This window comes from Geotrypetes seraphini, chromosome 14 (assembly GCF_902459505.1).
Source record: "Geotrypetes seraphini chromosome 14, aGeoSer1.1, whole genome shotgun sequence".
Lineage (NCBI taxonomy): Eukaryota > Metazoa > Chordata > Amphibia > Gymnophiona > Dermophiidae > Geotrypetes > Geotrypetes seraphini.
In genome coordinates, this window is record NC_047097.1 from 61531920 (window position 1) to 61549086 (window position 17167).

The following is a 17167-nucleotide window of genomic DNA, read 5'->3' on the forward strand; positions in this document are numbered from 1 at the left end:
TCGCGGTCTTTTTGCCAGCTTTCTAGCAGTCTCCGACACTGCCGTGCCAACGGGCTCTTGAATACTGAAACGAGCACGCCGATGGATTCTTAAACATCGCCGAGCCATTCTCCGAGTGCGGCTTCGGCTTTTGGCAACAAAAAAACACACAGCAACTGGTCCGGGGGGGGGGGGGGGGGTTGCCGGTACAGTGCCAGCACTGTGAAAAGTGCATCTCGTGGTGTGCGTTTTGACTGTGGACAATGAAACAAAATAAAAATTACATGATTCACATAAATTACAGCTTTGGGTTTTTTTTTTTAGGGAGAGTGGTAAAAGCACGCTTCTTGAGCGCACGTATTATAGCCGTGTCTAATGAATCATAGGGCTCCTTTTGCTAAGTTGCATTAGCGTTTTTAGTGCATGCAGCATTTTAGCGCGCGCTACGCAACTAGAACTAACGCCAGCTCAATGCTGGTATTAAGGTCTATCGCACGTGGCAATTTAGCGCGTGCTATTCTGCGCGTTAAAGCCCTAACGCAGCTCAGTAAAAGGAGCCCATAGTAATCTTTGTGGGAGAAAAGGCATGTCTTATGCACGCTTGTTGAAAGCTGGCGTTGCATCGCCCTTCCCACCGCCAAGCAGCACACTCCCAAACATCCCATCAGCAGCGGGAGAGATGCCCACTCAAATCACCTGGGGCAGGGAGGAAGTCTGCGCATTCGCGTGGCATCCGCACTTGCGCGGACTTCCTCCGTGCCTGACAAGAGTAGGCGGTGGGGGGTGTGGCTAGGGCAGGACTGGGGCGGGATTAGGGTGGGCCTGGGGGCAGGTCTAGAGGGGTTCCGGATTTTCCAATTGGAAAATCTGGCAACCCTACCTCTAATGTCACTTCCTAGTCCTGGAACCAGGAAGTGACATCAGAAGGAAAGCTGAGGCCAGTGTGAGTAGCAAGTAGGAGATTTGAAGAGGTGGGTGGGCGGAGAGGTGATGGCACCCCGAAGATGGCACCCGGGACGGTCCTTTCACCCCATGCTACGCCACTGCCTATTGGTCTATGAAGCACTTAAACTAACATGTAAATGAGCCCTTCCACCTCTATTCTCTCCTGCAGAAGGAAAGAAAAACAGGGTATCTATTTTGATAAAGAAACACCCTGATATAAAAATTAATTCATACATGTCTGATACACAAGGTCGTTTGATCAAGGTTAACATCAGCGTTAAAGATACAAAAATATCAATTATTAATCTGAATATAGATTGTCTGGCCTTTTATGGAAAAAATAGCTGATTAATTGCAGCAGAAGGGGACACCCTATGTATTATTGGTGAAGACTTTAACCTGACATGTCTTATTTTCCGCCAGTGTCACTATGCTCACATTCTTCTTCGCCTCAAGTCACTTCAATGGCTCCCTTTCCATTTTTGCATATAGTTCAAACTCCTCTTATTGACCTACAAGTGATTCACTCTATAGCTCCTCGATATCTCTCCTCTGTTAACTCTCTTTATATTCCTCCCCGAGAACTCTGTTCATCGGGCAAAAGTCTCTCTTATCTGTACCCTTCTCCTCTACTGCCAACTACAGACTCCGCCCCTTCTCTCTTGCTGTACTATATGCCTGGAACAGACTTCCCGAGTCAGTAGGTCAGTCTTCTGTGACATATAAGAAAAGCAAAGCTTGGCATAAATTGCATGATATAGAGGGGCATTTTCAATATGACGTCCAAATCCAAGTTTAGGCGTTTTGCAGAACACGCACAAAAATCCAGTCCCAAACATGCCCATTTTCAAAACTGGACGTGTTTGCGCTCCATGTGTCTATATTTTTGGACCGTTTCAGGAATAAAAAACCCCCAAACACTTCCAAAAGATAAATGCCCAAGACGAGTCATTGGGATGGATGAAGGGGAGCCCCAGAATATTTTGAAGACGGGCTACACAGTTATCCCAGCAGAGCACTGGCGCACCTCGGGGGCACTGCAGTGAACTTCACATATAAAGGCCCAGGTACACATCTCACCATAACCCACCATACCAGACATCCGGATTCCCACGGACATGTCCTCCTTTTGAGAACATGTCCGAGGGTCCGGACGACTTTTCAAAACCCGGCACTTTGTCCGGGTTTTGAAAAGCTTCCTCAAATCACATTGGGCAGGAAGTCTGCACATGCGCGGATGCCGGTGTCAGGTCAAAAGTGCGCCAGGACAAAGGCGCGCGCAGACAATTGAGTGCAGCACGGAGGCGCGCGCCACAGAAAATTACAGTTTTTAGGGCTCCGATGGGGGGGGCGTGGGGGGGGAACCCCCCACTTTACTTAATAGAGATCACGCCGCGTTGTGGGGGTGTTGTGGGAGGTTTGGGGGGTTGTAACCCCCCACATTTTATTGAAAACTTCACTTTTTCCCTGTTTGTAGGGAAAAAGTTAAGTTTACAGTAAAATGTGGAGGGTTACAACCCCCCAAACCCCCCCTAATGCCGGCGCGATCTCTATTAAGTAAACTGGGGGGGGGCTCCCCAACAAACCCCCCGTCGGAGCCCCTAAAAACTGTAATTTTCTTCGGCGCGCGCCTCCGTCTTGCGCTCAGTTGTCGGTGCGCGCCTTTGTCTTTCGCAGGGTTGTCTATGAACCGCGGATGCCACGTGATGACATCACATGAATGTGCGCAGACTTCCTGCCCGACAAGAGCAGGCGGATGGGGACGGGGCTAGGGCGGGATTAAGGCCTTACAAGGCAGGGATGGGCGGAACTGGGTGGGCCTGGGGGCAAGTCTAGATGGTCCGGATTTTCCAATTTGGAAATCTGGCAACCCTATGTATGGTGAGCCCTCCAAAACCCACCCAAAACCTACTGGACCCAACTGAACACCATCCTAATAGCCCTTATGTCAGCAGTGACACCTATATGTGGGTACAGTGGGATTAGGATGGGATTTGGAGGTTCATAGTCATTCGCGCGCGAGACTTCAGCGCGCCAACATTGGAGTGCAGACAATTCAGCGCAAGACCCCACTGTGCTGGCGAAAAACTTACTTTTAAAGAGCTCCGACCGGGGTGTGTGAGTGGGGAACCCCCCCCCCCAGTTTACTTCATATTCTTCGCGCTGCCGTTGGGGGGGTTGGAACCCTCCATTATAGAGAAAACCTAACTTTTTCCCGATTTTTTAGGAAAAAGTTAAGTTTTCTCTATAATGTGTGGGTTTGCACCCCCCCCCACACCCCCAAACGGAAGCGTCGGAGCTCTTTAAAAGTAAGTTTTTTGCCGGCGCTCTGGGGTCTTGCGCCGAATTGTCTGCGCTCCAATGTCGGCGTGCTGAAGTCTCGCACGCTTTTGTCCCGTCACCGATTTGGAAGGCTCAGAGTTGTGGTTAGGCAGGAGTATGGACCCGAGTCCCCTCTCTATGGCTTGCTACACCACCCACCAGGGTACTCTAGGACCCTGTTTGCTGCTCTAGGACTGGCCATAACAACTGACGCTCTCATACAGGCAGGTATGCACTAACATAACCTAACAATATGCTCCTATACCGCAGCTACCTTTCAGTTCTGTGCGGTGAGGAGCCGATATGGGAGAGAGGCTGTCTCTGCTTTCCTATTTAAGACAGCTTTGCGGTTTCCTGATATATTCTATCTCTCGTTGATACTGGTTGTTTTCTTTTTCTGGCTGCTGCTGTTTGACTGTATTCATATTGTATTTGCTTGTCTCTCTTGTTGACTCTCTTGTTGACAGAGTCCACTTCAAATGTGCCTGCCTCACTTTCAAGATCCTACACGGTATTCTCCCTCACTTCATTCCTCTTTCTTGGAACTCCTCTAACCCCAATTCTGCCAGATCCACCCAAAAACTGAAACTTTCCTTTCCCTCTCGAAAAGGCGTTTCCCTTGTAGGAAAACTAGGTTCTTCCCTCCCTTTCAGAATCACTCAGCTCTGGAACAACCTTACCTCCCCTCTTAGGAATCTGAGCTCCCTCCAACTCTTCCGTAAACATCTGAAAACCTGGTTATTCTCAAAAATGTAACTCCTCCTCCCTCTCTGGTTAGTCTAGTCCTCTAAATTTTCTCTTCATTTTGCCTCTTCCCTCCACTGGAGATCCTTTCTACCCTAACTCTTGTTAACCGTGTCGAGCTTTACGAATGTAGAGATGATGCGGTATACAAAACTAAGGTTTAGATTAGATTAGATTAGATTGACTCCTTAATAAAAATGATTTTCAAAAAAAATTAAAAAAAAGATACTGCACATTCGCAGTGAATTACAATCCCTTAGTTAAAAATTGTACGAAACAAGTATGATTTTAACAATTTTCTAAGTACCAGACAGGTGTTTCATTCATAGCACCTCCCCTTTCATTCCCAACTTTTGGAAATCTACGTAGGACTAAATCTTATACCCCCCTTTTATTAAACTGCGCTAGCAGTTTTTAGCGCGGGGAGCCGCGCTGAATGCCCCGCGCTGCTCCCGACCCTCATAGAGTTCCTATGAGCGTCGGGAGCTGCGCGAGGCATTCAGCGCGGCTCCTGGATGTTCCATTGTCTCTTTCTAAGACAATCCATATTGCTTCTTCCACTCCTCAGGACCCCTGCATCCAGTGGCGTAGGAACAGAGGGCAGGTCTGCCGCAGGGGCCAACTTGGGGGGGAGGGGCGCTGGCACCCCTCCTTCCCATTTCTCCCCCTGCCACGTGCATGCCTACACTCCCTCTCCCCCTCCCCCCGTATCTCTAGCTCTTTGCCGGAGCGAGCAGCAACTCCAACCTGTTGCTCGCGTAAGCGTCGGCTTTCCCTGTGATGTCACTTCTGGGACTCATGCCTACGCAGAATTTTGGACATGCACTGTGCCTTCGAGTGCACTTTTTTGTTAGGAGGGGTGCCCCCTTCTACAACGGATACCTTTCACCGGAAAGACTGTATTTTTCTATTAGAACAAAAAAACGTAAGAATTGCCGCTGCTGGGTCAGACCATTGGTCCATTGTGCTCAGCAGTCCGCTCCCGCGGCAGCCCTTAGGTCAAAGACCAGTGCCCTAACTGAGACTAGCCTTACCTGCATATGTTCTGGTTCATCAGGAACTTGTCTAACCTTCTTTTGAATCCCTGGAGGGTGTTTTCCCCTACAACAGCTTCCGGAAGAGTGTTCCAAATTTCTACCACAGAACTTCCTTACATTTGTACGGAATCTATCCCCTTTTAACTTTAGAGAGTTCCCTCTCATTCTCTTTACCTTGGAGATGGTGAACAACCTGTCTTTATCTACTAAGTCTATTCCCTTCATTATCTTGAATGTTTCAATCATGTCCCCTCTCAGTCTCCTCATTTCAAGGGATAATAACCTTTTTCCTCCATCTGGTCATATTTCCAAAAGAAATCTCCATTTCAAGAGAGAAATAGTTATAAACATAATCATTAGCTTTAAATCCCAATCCAATCCAATAGTTTAAGTGGTTGTTATGCAACAGATTTTTTCACTTTTGTATTTTGTAATTTGAAAACCTTAATAAAGAATTTTTTTTTAAACTGTATTTTTTGTCGTTTGATTGTATGAGCAGCAGATTTACTGTGCTTTATGAAGTAGGTTGTTTATTTGTTTTTTACCAATGAAGCGGAACTGAGGTTTCCCCCCACTTCTTTCATTGTGTGATTGGGTTCTGGTGGTTATAGGTTAAGGTTGTGTTAGAGCATGATTATTTGAGGTGAGGTCCCTGTAGCCCAGTGGTCTCAAGCTCAAACCCTTTGCAGGGCCACATTTTGGATTTGTAGATATTTGGAGGGCCGCAGAAAAAAATAGTTAATGTCTTAATAAAGAAATGACAATTTTGCATGAGGTAAAACTCTTTATAGTTTATAAATCTTTCCTTTTGGCTAAGTCTTAATAATAATATTGTAATTTATAGCTAAAGAAACATATGATCAAGAAACTGTTTTATTTTACTTTTGTGATTATGATAAACATACCGAGGGCCTCAAAATAGTACCTGGCGGGCCACATGTGGCCCCCGGGCCGCGAGTGTGAGACCACTGCTGTAGCCCAACCAACTTTTTGCCCACACGGCTTTGGCAAATTGAATGCTCCGAGGCGGATGTTTGTTTGGTTTCCTCAGGGAAACAGTTTCTCCACACCTCCTGCATCTCATTCACTGGAAACTGTGTAAACATTGCTGAGAATATAGAAGCTGTGATTACCTGGGGCAGTTCAGTGCCAAGCAATAATTTAAAAAAAATGATAAAAAAACAAACAAAAGAAGCAAGACACTGTCAAAAAGGACTGCAACAAGATGATATTAGTGGTCTGGAGAAGGAGACCCAGCAATGCAGTCAGAGAGCAAGAAAGAAAATGAGATTATGCCAACTATATTGGGTGCCACTGTCTGTTTAAAAAGAACTTGGGGGTAGTTCTGTTTTTTGAAAGCTTCTATACCGGTACCAATGGCTGGGGAGTCAATTCAGAGCGATTTACATGAGTTTCTGTAATTGTGTTACAATACATGAGCTTCTGTAAAGGTGTTACAATACAGAGTTAGCGATGGTTTTCAATACAGACACATTTATATCATAATCAATCATCCCTGGCGTTCAAGGCATGCAAATGGAACAAATGTCTATCCACTCTCATCTCTAATTCTCCCTCCTACCAAACTTTCAGGAAGTCAATCAAAACTTATCTCTTTGACAAATCTCTCTGACTCCCGCCCTCCTTGTAACTCTACTTTTAACTATGCCTTGTACCTCCCCCCTTCCTGCACCTCCCACCTACCTGCACCCGACTTCCTAAGCCACGCCGATTGACTTGTTTATAACCTCTCTATCTCCTTCTTGCCTGCTCCCGACTCGCTAAGTTATATTGATTGATTGACTTACAGTGGTGCCTCGCATAACGAACGCCTCGCACAACGAACGCTGCACACAACGAACTTCATGTCTTGATTCACACAACGAACTTCGTTTCACACAACGAACTTCGTTTCACACAACGAACTTCGTTTCACACAACGAAGTCGCCCGAGCTGCCGATGTATTGCATCCTTCCGCGCAGGCACTGCAGGCAGTCGTTAGTCACTGCGCTTAACTGCCCTCTCTCACTGTATACAGTCGTCCTTTTAAGATAAACTCAATATTTTTTATATATCATGGCTTCTAAAAAAAGCAGGAAGGTGATTTCTGTTGAAATGAAACGGGAAATAATTAGAAGGAGTGAATGTGGGGTCAAACAGTGTGACCTCGTCAAAGAGTTTGGCCTCAGCAAGACCACCATTTTCACCATTTTGACAAATTTATCTTTTTTTATGTCATCTTAGCATATTTTATGCTGCAGAACGAATTATTTTTTTTAACATGTATTGTTATGGGAAAACGCGTTTCACATAACGAACTTTTCGCATAACAAACTTGCTCCTGGAACGAATTAAGTTCGTTGTGTGAGGCACCACTGTATTTGTAAATTTCGCTGTAGATGTACAGTCTGTTGTCATGTAAACCGCTCTGAACTATTCTGGTACTGCGGTATACAAAAATAAAGTTATTATTATTATTATGTATATACACATATAATGCTAGTATTGTGTACCTTGTTTATACTAAATCCTATTTATTTGCACACCTAATACTTGTATCATATTCTGTGTTCATCTTAGATTTATATCCTGATAATCCTAGTTATCTGTTCTTTGTTTATCGTATCCTCAGCAATTCTGGGTGTCTCTACTGTGTTCATCCTATCGTTTTCCTAGTGGGGACTAGCCAGCTGTCTCCTCTATGTTGCATTATTAGTAAAAGTAGTCCGTAAAGAGGATGGTCTTTATCCCTTTCTTGAACTTTCCGGTGTCCTTTTAATTCCTTCGTAAGGGAGTTCCACCACTTTGGAGCCATCACTGAGAACATTTGTGTCCTGAAGCTTTTGTATTTGATGTCTTTGAAGGCGGATATATCCAACAGGTATTCTTGGCTCCAGCACAGGACGCATGCTGGTGTATGGTAATGTCGTGGTTCTCTTGTGGTTCCAAGAGATGAATGAATGATTTTTGTGTGTCAGCCAGTGTAACTCTTTCAGAAGCAGGATGGCACACGTCTGCCTTGATTTTCCCAGCAGAAATTCTGCTGCAACATTTTGTACCATTTGAATTTGACCGATCAGGTACTTTGGAACGCCCAGCAGGATTGCATTGCAGTAGTCAAGGATTGAGAGTACAAGGGTTATTGCGTTGGACATTGTTTGATGGGTGAGGTAGAGTTTAGGTCTTCTAACCCAGCAGAGTTTGCCGTAAGCATTTTTCACAATGCGTTTGATCAGTAACGTAATGTCTAGATTTGTCTCCAAATGGGTTAGTTTTTGTGAACAATACGATGGCATTGAACTTCACTCCTAAGCCAGGGCATGTTGGCTGACACTCGCTGTAATACTTGTTCTCCTAGGACAAGCAGGATGAGTCAGCCACATATGGGTTGTGTGGCTGACTATCCTGCTGTCCACGGAGAACCTACGTTACAGGTAAGTAACTACACTTTCTCCTAGGACAAGCAGGATGAGTCAGCCACACAACCCATATGTGGCTGACTATCCTGCTGTCCACGGAGAACCTATGTTACAGGTAAGTAACTACACTTTTTATGTGAAAGAGAGTTTCCTTCTGCAGTTCACAGGCTGTAACGTTAGGGTGGTCCAAAAAATTAACATATTTCATTTATCTACAAGACTAATTTTATTACTTTATATAAAAATTAAAAACACACAAAATTTTACTTAAAACAAAGTTTAGGGGTTGCCTCACCTTGCTGGTTTTTTTTAAACTACCACTAAGCTTAACAGTATATTGTAATTCTTGTGCACTCGACAATCAACGGTCTATGACATAAGAGCCGCCTTTGATGCAGAAGGAAATTTCTTTCGGTGGCTGGCCACTAGCCGAAGAACAAATTGCTTCTGTCCTTCATCATTTGTCAAAGTATCAATATTTTTCAATGCGGCTTATCCCTAGTTCTGCATCATCATTGACAAGAGCCAGTCCGGATGCCTTGAAAACTGGATCATCAGTCCACTCTATGGGATGTTTCTCCTGAAATATTTTCTCTTTTGTCGATCCTCCTTCGATCAAGAGATCAAAAACTAACTGCGTTCTCTGTGTCACAGAAACATGACAGCAGATAAAGGCCAAATGGCCCATCAAGTCTGCCCATCCGCAGTAACCATTATCTCTTTCTCTCTCCGAGAGATCCCACGTGCCTATCCCAGGCTCTTTTGTATTCAGACACAGTCTCTGTCTCCACCACCTCTTCTGGGAGACTGTTCCATGCATCTACCACCCTTTCTGTAAAAAAAACAGTACTTCCTGAGATTACTCTGGAGCCTATCACCTCTTAACTTCATCCTATGCCCTCTCATTGCAGTTTCTTTTCAAATGAAAGAGACTCGACTCGTGCGCATTTATATCATGTAGACTTTCAAAGGTCACAAGTTCCGTTTCACGTGTGCGCATGAGATGTCGTGGAATGTCTGGCAACGACGGACGCTGTAAGTTTGGCACCATTCGTAACTTTGTCTCTGGTGCAATTTTGTCTGCCTTTCCTCATACTTCACTTTTCTCATGATTTTCTTTTCTTTGTGCTGCCTCTTTCTACATTCTTTTTCAGTTGTTTGAAGGTCAACATCTTTTTTTTTTTTTTTGTTTAAATATCAAACAACTGAGTTCACTTTTAAATATGTCTTCATTTTGTCTTTCACCTTCTCAATGATGAGTTCTTTAGGGACAAATACTCTTCATGTGGTTTCTTCAACTTCCTGAGAAAATTAAAGAGTCATGGGATAGGAGGCAATGTTCAGTTGTGGATTAAGAACTAGTTATTGAACAGAAAACAGAGGGAAGGGTTGAATGGCCATTTTTCTTACTAGAGGAGGGGTAAATAGGGGTGTGCCACAGGGATCTGTGCCGGGACCGGTGCTATTTAACTTATTTATAAATGATCTAGGAATTGGAACTACGAGTGAGGTGATTAAATTTGCAGATGACAGTAAACTGTTCAAACTTGTTAAAACGCATGCGGAATGTGAAAAACTGCAGGAAGACCTTAGGAAATTGGAAGACTGGGCAACCAAATGGCAGATGAAATTTAAGGTGGACAAATGCAAAGTGATGCACATTGGGAAGAATAATCCAAATCATAGTTATTGGATGCTAAGGACCATCTTGGGGGGGTCAGCGCTCAAGAAAAGGATCTGGGTGCCATCGTAGGCAATATACTGAAGCCTTCTGCCCAATGTGCGGAAGCAGCCAAGAAAGCAAATAGGATGCTAGGAATGATTAGAAAAGGGATAGTTAACAAGACTAAGAATGTTATAATGCCTCTGTATCGCTCAATGGTGCTACCTCACCTTGAGTATTGTGTTCAGTTCTGGTCTCCTTATCTCAAAAAAGATATAGTGGCGCTAGAAAAGGTTCAAAGAAGGGCGACCAAGATGGTAAAGGGGATGGAACTAAAAAGGTTTGGGCTCTTCAACTTGGAAAAGAGACGGTTGAGGGGAGATATGATTGAAGTCTACAAAATCCTGAGTGGAGTAGAACAGGTACAAGTGGATCGATTTTTCACTCCGTCAAAAATTACAAAGACTAGGGGGACACTTGATGAAGTTACAGGGAAATACTTTTAAAATCAATAGGAGGAGATTTTTTTCACTCAGAGAAAAGTTAAGCTCTGGAACACGTTACCAGAGGATGTGGTATGAGCAGTTAATGTACGCCACTGATGGAACAAAACCAAAACGCCATTTCCTACTACCATCCGCCATCTTTGTCTGCCTATACTATGCGCCGTATTTACCATATTGTGTTTGCCACACTGTCTACCATGCTTCAATCTCTCATGCCATGTCGGCCACACAGGGTTTTTTGTTCCATGCTGTGTTTCATCTTGCAGAGTTGCGCCGGACAATTGAGCGCTGACAATTCTGCCCAGATATTTGCACACACGACAAATGCGTGCCCCTTTAAAACATTCACCCCGCTGTCCCATGCCTGCCCCGCCACCATACCTTCCGATTCACCCTGTACACCCGATCCACCCTGTACATGCCTTCCAGCCCCGCACCCTTAAAACATTCACCTCACTTTCTTACATGCCTTCCACATGCCCACTTTAAAACATTCACCCGTTCCCTTAAAACATTCATCCCACTTCCGTACATGTCTTCCGACCTTCTGTAGATGCCTTCTGATTCACCCCGATGTCCCGCTCCTTTAAAACATTCACCCCGCTTCTGTACGCCCCCTTTAAAACATTCACTCCGCTGTCCCTTCTGTCGCGCCCCCGCGTCCCCTTAAAACAGCCCCGCTCCCGCCTTCTGTAGAAAACAACCCCGCTCCCTTAAAACACTCAACCCATTCCCATGCTTTCTGTGTGCTGAGGGGTGGTGTGTGTGTGGGGGAACCCCCCACCCCCAATATGATTGCCGACGCGCATACTGGGGGAGGGGGGGGGTTGGGGTGCTTACTAGATTGCTTTCATTAGCTGCTCACTGCACCCCACTTCCATGCCTTCTCTTTCAGCAATTGCGCCCTGACAATTTCACTCCCTTCATATGCGCACTTGTTGGTGCGCACATTGACGGAGTGGAATTGTCATGGCGCAATTGTCCTGGGTGCTACTGTCGGTGTACCAGGCTGACCATACCATGTTTGTCATTTTATGTTTTACCATGTTTTGTTAACTATGTTTTGCCATCCCTAACAGCCAACGTTTGCCATGCTATCTCCTACCACACTATGTTTGAGAGTGTAACGTAGGGGTTGGAACTGCAGCCTCGGCACCCTGGGGTTGTGACATGTGCTGCTCCTTGTGACCTTGGACAGATCACTTGGACCCCAATGCCCCAGATATATTAGATAGATTGTGAGCCCACTGGGACAGATGGGGTAAAATGCTTGAATGCCTGAATGAATTAATGTAAACCGTTCTGAGCTCCCCTGGGAGAACGGTATAGAAAATTGAAGAAATAAATAACTTAAACTCTGGAATTTGTTGCCAGAGAATGTGGTGAAATGAATTAGCTTAGTAGGGTTTAAAAAAGGGTTGGCTAATTTCCTAAAAGAGAAGTCTATAGGCCATTATTGAGATGGCTTGGGGAAATCCACTGCTTATTCCTAGGATAAGCAGCATAAAATGGGTGTCAGGTCAAAAGCGCGCCGGGACAAAGGCGCGTGCAGACAATTGAGCGCCGCAGAAAATTACAGTTTTTACGGCTCCGACGGGGGGTGTGTGGGGGGGGAACCCCCCACTTTACTTAATAGAGATCGCGCCGCGTTGTGGGGGGGTTGTAACCCCCCACATTTTACTGAAAACTTCACTTTTTCCCTGTTTTTAGGGAAAACGTTAAGTTTACAGTAAAATGTGGAGGGTTACAACCCCCCAAACCCCCCACAACGCCGGCGCGATCTCTATTAAGTAAACTGGGGGGGGGGCTCCCCAACAAAACCCACCGTCGGAGCCCCTAAAAACTGTAATTTTCTTCGGTGCGCGCCTCCGTCTTGCGCTCAGTTGTTGGCGCGCGCCTTTGTCTTTAGCGGGGTTGTCTATGAACCCATAAAATGTGTTTTGCTACTTGGGATCTAGTCAGGTGCTTGGGACCTGGGTTGGCCACTGTTGGAAACAGGATACTGGACTTGATGGACCTTCGGTCTGTTCCAGGATGGCGATTTTTATGTACTGTTTATTATTTCTAATGTGCTACCAGATGCACGTAGTGCTGTACATTAAACACACAAGAGACCGTTCATGCTCAAAACATCTAAGAACATAAGAACATAAGTAGTCGCCTCCACTGGGGCAGACCAGAGGTCCATCCCGCCCAGCGGTCCGCTCACGCGGCGGCCCATCAGGCATATTGCCTGAGCAGCGGTCCCTGACTAATTTTATACCTACCTCTACACTTATCTCTAAACCTTCCACTGCTCTTATCTGTACCCCTCAAACCCTTTGTCCTCCAGGAACCTATCCAGGTCTTCCTTGAAACCCTGTACTGTGCTATTTCTCCGGAAGGGTGTTCCATGTGTCCACCACCCTCTGTGTGAAAAAGAATTTCCTTACATTTGTTCTAAACCTGTCCCCCTTCAATTTCATCGAGTGACCCCTTGTTCTTGTGGTTTCTTTCAAATTGAAAAATCTGTCCTTGTCAACCTTTTCGATGCCCCTCAGGATCTTGAAGGTCTCTATCATATCTCCTCTGAGTCTCCGCTTTTCCAGGGAGAACAGCCCCAGCTTCTTCAGTCTGTCAGTGTATGTAAGGTTTTCCATACCCTTAATCGGTTTAGTTGCTCTTCTCCGGACTCCCTCAAGCATTGCCATGTCCTTTTTGAGGTACGGTGACCAGTACTGTACACAGTATTCCAGATGCGGGTGCACCATAGCCCGGTACAGTGGCAGGATGACTTCTTACAATATAAATCCTGCACCTTATGGTTTTTTTTTTAACTTTAACTCTTTTAATAATTTGCAAACACAGAGCACAACTGTCAGCTTGTAAACCAATGATAAATTGCAACACGTGATAGCATTTTTACCTTCTACTATGCTCCCACTCCAACATGGTTTCCTCTTATCAATGGGAAGACCCTCTATTTTGACCCCCCTCTGAAACTCAATTACAAATCTCTCGCCTTCTATTTTCCTCCCAGTTTCCCCTAATAACTCCAATTCTAATCTTGACTCCTAAGAGACTCTCAGTGAGCCCTCAAAAGATGAAGGGTTTTAGGGAGGAGCCAAGATGTTGTTTATAACATAACATAATATAACATTATACTTATAGACCACGTTACCAAAAAGTTCTACAGGGTTTACAAAAGATTATAAACATTAGACATAATCGTATATTTAAATGAGTCAGCTAGTTTTCTAAAAGTCTGTAAGAAACGGCTGTGAGCAACAAGGATCGAAATTATTTTTCAAGAGAAGCTGCCTGAGATGTTAAAGAGTGATTTAGGAATTTCTTGCTGCCAGTGGTCTCCAACTCAAACCCTTTGCAGGGCCACATTTTGGATTTGTAGGTACTTGGAGGGCCTCAGAAAAAAATAGTTAATGACAATTTTGCATGAGGTAAAACTCTTTATAGTTTATAAATCTTTCCTTTTGGTTAAGTCTTAATAATAATATTGCCATTTATAGCTAAAGAGACATGTGATCAAGAAACTGTTTGATTTTACTTTTGTGATTATGATAAACAGACCGAGGGCCTCAAAATAGGACCTGGCGGGCCGCATGTGGCTCCCAGGCCACGAATTTGAGACCACTGTGCTAGGCTGAATTTCTTTTCCTGATTTCTAATAATGCTTGGAATAATTGCTAGACCTGCAAATAGATTCCCTGAAAAAAAAATAAAAAATATTCAACCCTGTGTCCAGGGAGAGGTAATTATTTGCTTGGGTTTAGTCCTCTCCCCAGTCATTTTTTAAAAGTTTTGTCCTGTGGTCACAGTGAAAGTGCTGAAGCCAAGTTTCACCTAACAGTCTGACTGAGGACCAAGTGCTTGTCTCACAGTGGGTGATAGCCAAAGCACTGAAACTATATCCAACCATGTGGGAGCCACAGGCCTAAACCCTATCTTCACTGGTCAAGGGCTGGAGTGCTGAGCCCCCTGTCTGACAGTGGATGAAAGCCAAAGTGCTGAACCAACTCCTGACAGGTGACAGCCAGAGGCCTGTGCCCAGGCCTGATAAAGGGTGACAAATTGCTGAGCCCCATACCTGATAACTGGTGATAACCTCATCACTGAGCCCGCACCTGCCAGTGGGTGACTGCTGTAGCACTGAAACCATGCCTGTTGGGTGGTAGCTGGACCGCTGATGACCCCATATCTGACCACCTGTAACAGCTGGAGCACTGACATACCTGATGGGTTAGCTGATCTCCCTCCAGGTCTGGGAATACAATTACCGGTAATCGAACACTTTTTTATATGGGGGGGGGGGGGCAAAAAGCTCCACCCTAGACCCCGCCCAAGCTCCGCCCCAGACCCCACCCCCATAATAATAGTACTTCAAATGAGCTTCAACATAGGGAAATGCAAGATCATGCATATTGGGAAAAAGAACCCAATGTTCACTTACAAGATGGGGGGGATCACCGCTAGGGGTGAACAACCTTGAAAGAGACCTGGGAGTGATGGTGGACACAACATTGAAGGCGTCGGCGCAGTGCGCCACAGCCTCAAGGAAAGTGAACAAAATGTTGGGTATCATTAAGAAAGGTATCACAACCGGGACGAAGGAAGTCATCCTGCCACTGTATCGTGCAATGGTGCGCCCGCACCTGGAGTACTGTGTCCAGTACTGGTCGCCGTACCTCAAGAAAGACATGGCGGTACTTGAGAGAGTCCAGAGAAGAGCAACTAAGCTAATAAAAGGTATGGGGGACCTCTCATATACTGACAGACTGAAAAAGCTGGGGCTTTTCTCCTTGGAAAAGCGACGACTCAGGGGAGACATGATAGAAACCTTCAAGATCATGAAGGGCATAGAAAAAGTGGATAGGGACAGATTTTTCAAACTAAGGGGAACCACAGGTACAAGGGGGCACTCGGAGAAATTGAAAGGGAAAAGGTTTAGAACAAACACCAGGAAGTTCTTTTTCACCCAGAGGGTGGTGGATACATGAAATGCGCTGCCGGAGGATGTGATAGGCAGAAGTACGCTACAGGGCTTCAAAGAAGGTCTGGACAGGTACCTGGAGGACAAAGGGATTGAGGGGTACAGATAGGAGTAGAGCAGGGGTGTCCAATGTCGGTCCTCGAGGGCCGCAATCCAGTCGGGTTTTCAGGATTTCCCCAATGAATATGCATGAGATCTATTAGCATACAATGAAAGCAGTGCATGCAAATAGATCTCATGAATATTCATTGGGGAAATCTTGAAAACCCGACTGGACTGCGGCCCTCGAGGACCGACATTGGACACCCCTGGAGTAGAGGTAAGGTTATAGGGACAGGATTAGAGGTAAATTACAAAATTAGTCAGAGACCACTGTTCAGGCAGTGGGCCTGATGGGCCGCCGTGGGAGCGGACCGCTGGGCAGGATGGACCTCTGGTCTGCCCCAGCGGAGGCAACTTCTTATGTTCTTACTAATTGTAATGCCATTGCTTCCATTCATTTCTCATATACATACACATAATATAATCTTATTAACAACACATAATGATTAACCACAAAATTAAACTACACTGTATGCTTCTCAACATTCATTCCTACCAGAACACCTGGCCTTGGTCACACATGCAGAACACAGATAACCCCTATGCAAACACAGGACCAGAAACTACCACCCCCCTCCCCTTTTACAAAACCGTAGTGCAGATTTTAGCGCTGGCCCTAGCGGTAACAGTTCCGACGCTCATAGGAATTCTATGAGCATGGGAGCGGTTACCGCCACGGCCAGCGCTAAAACCGCACTACGGTTTTGCAAAAGGGGAGGTACAAGAACTAATATACACAAATGAAACCCTAAGATGCCAAACTCTACGTGCATTATAACACCAGAGAAATAGAAAGCAATTCATTTCTTCCAGAACACTGCAAGATATAGAGAGCAGATATAAATTCTCAAAACTGACACATTTCAATCACTAAATTGAAAATAAAATCATATTCCCTACCTTTGTTGTCTGGTGATTTTATTTTTCTATCATCTTTTCCCAGTTTCTGGTTGCACTTCCTTCTGTCTGTGCTCTGTTTCCAGGGCCTTCGTATCCATTTGCTGTTTTTCTCCACTTTGGGCTAGATTCACTAAGCAAACTGATCGTGTACCGATTGGTTTGCAACCCGATTTTACTCCGGCCCGATTCACTTATCTCTCTGCTGATCCGATTCCGATCCGCACATGCAAATGAGGGGAACGGCATGCAAAGTTGGTAGGGACGCAATTCACAAAACATATTTCGCGATCCGACTGGGCTGGCTGATCAACCCAAGGAGCGACTGCTGGGGACCAGTCGCAAATGTTCTTTCAGACTCTTCAGCTCCATTGCTGCCCTGCTCTCTGCTGCCTGCGCCCTGATGCTCTGCCCCGAATCTCTCCTGCCTGCTCTGCCCTGAATCTCTCCCGCCTGCTCTGCCCTGAATCTCTCCTGCCTGCCGCCCCGAATCTCGCTGCCCTTCCCCGCACAGCAAGCCCGTGGTTTAGACCCTTGGGATTAAGCAAGTTAAAACCATGGGCTC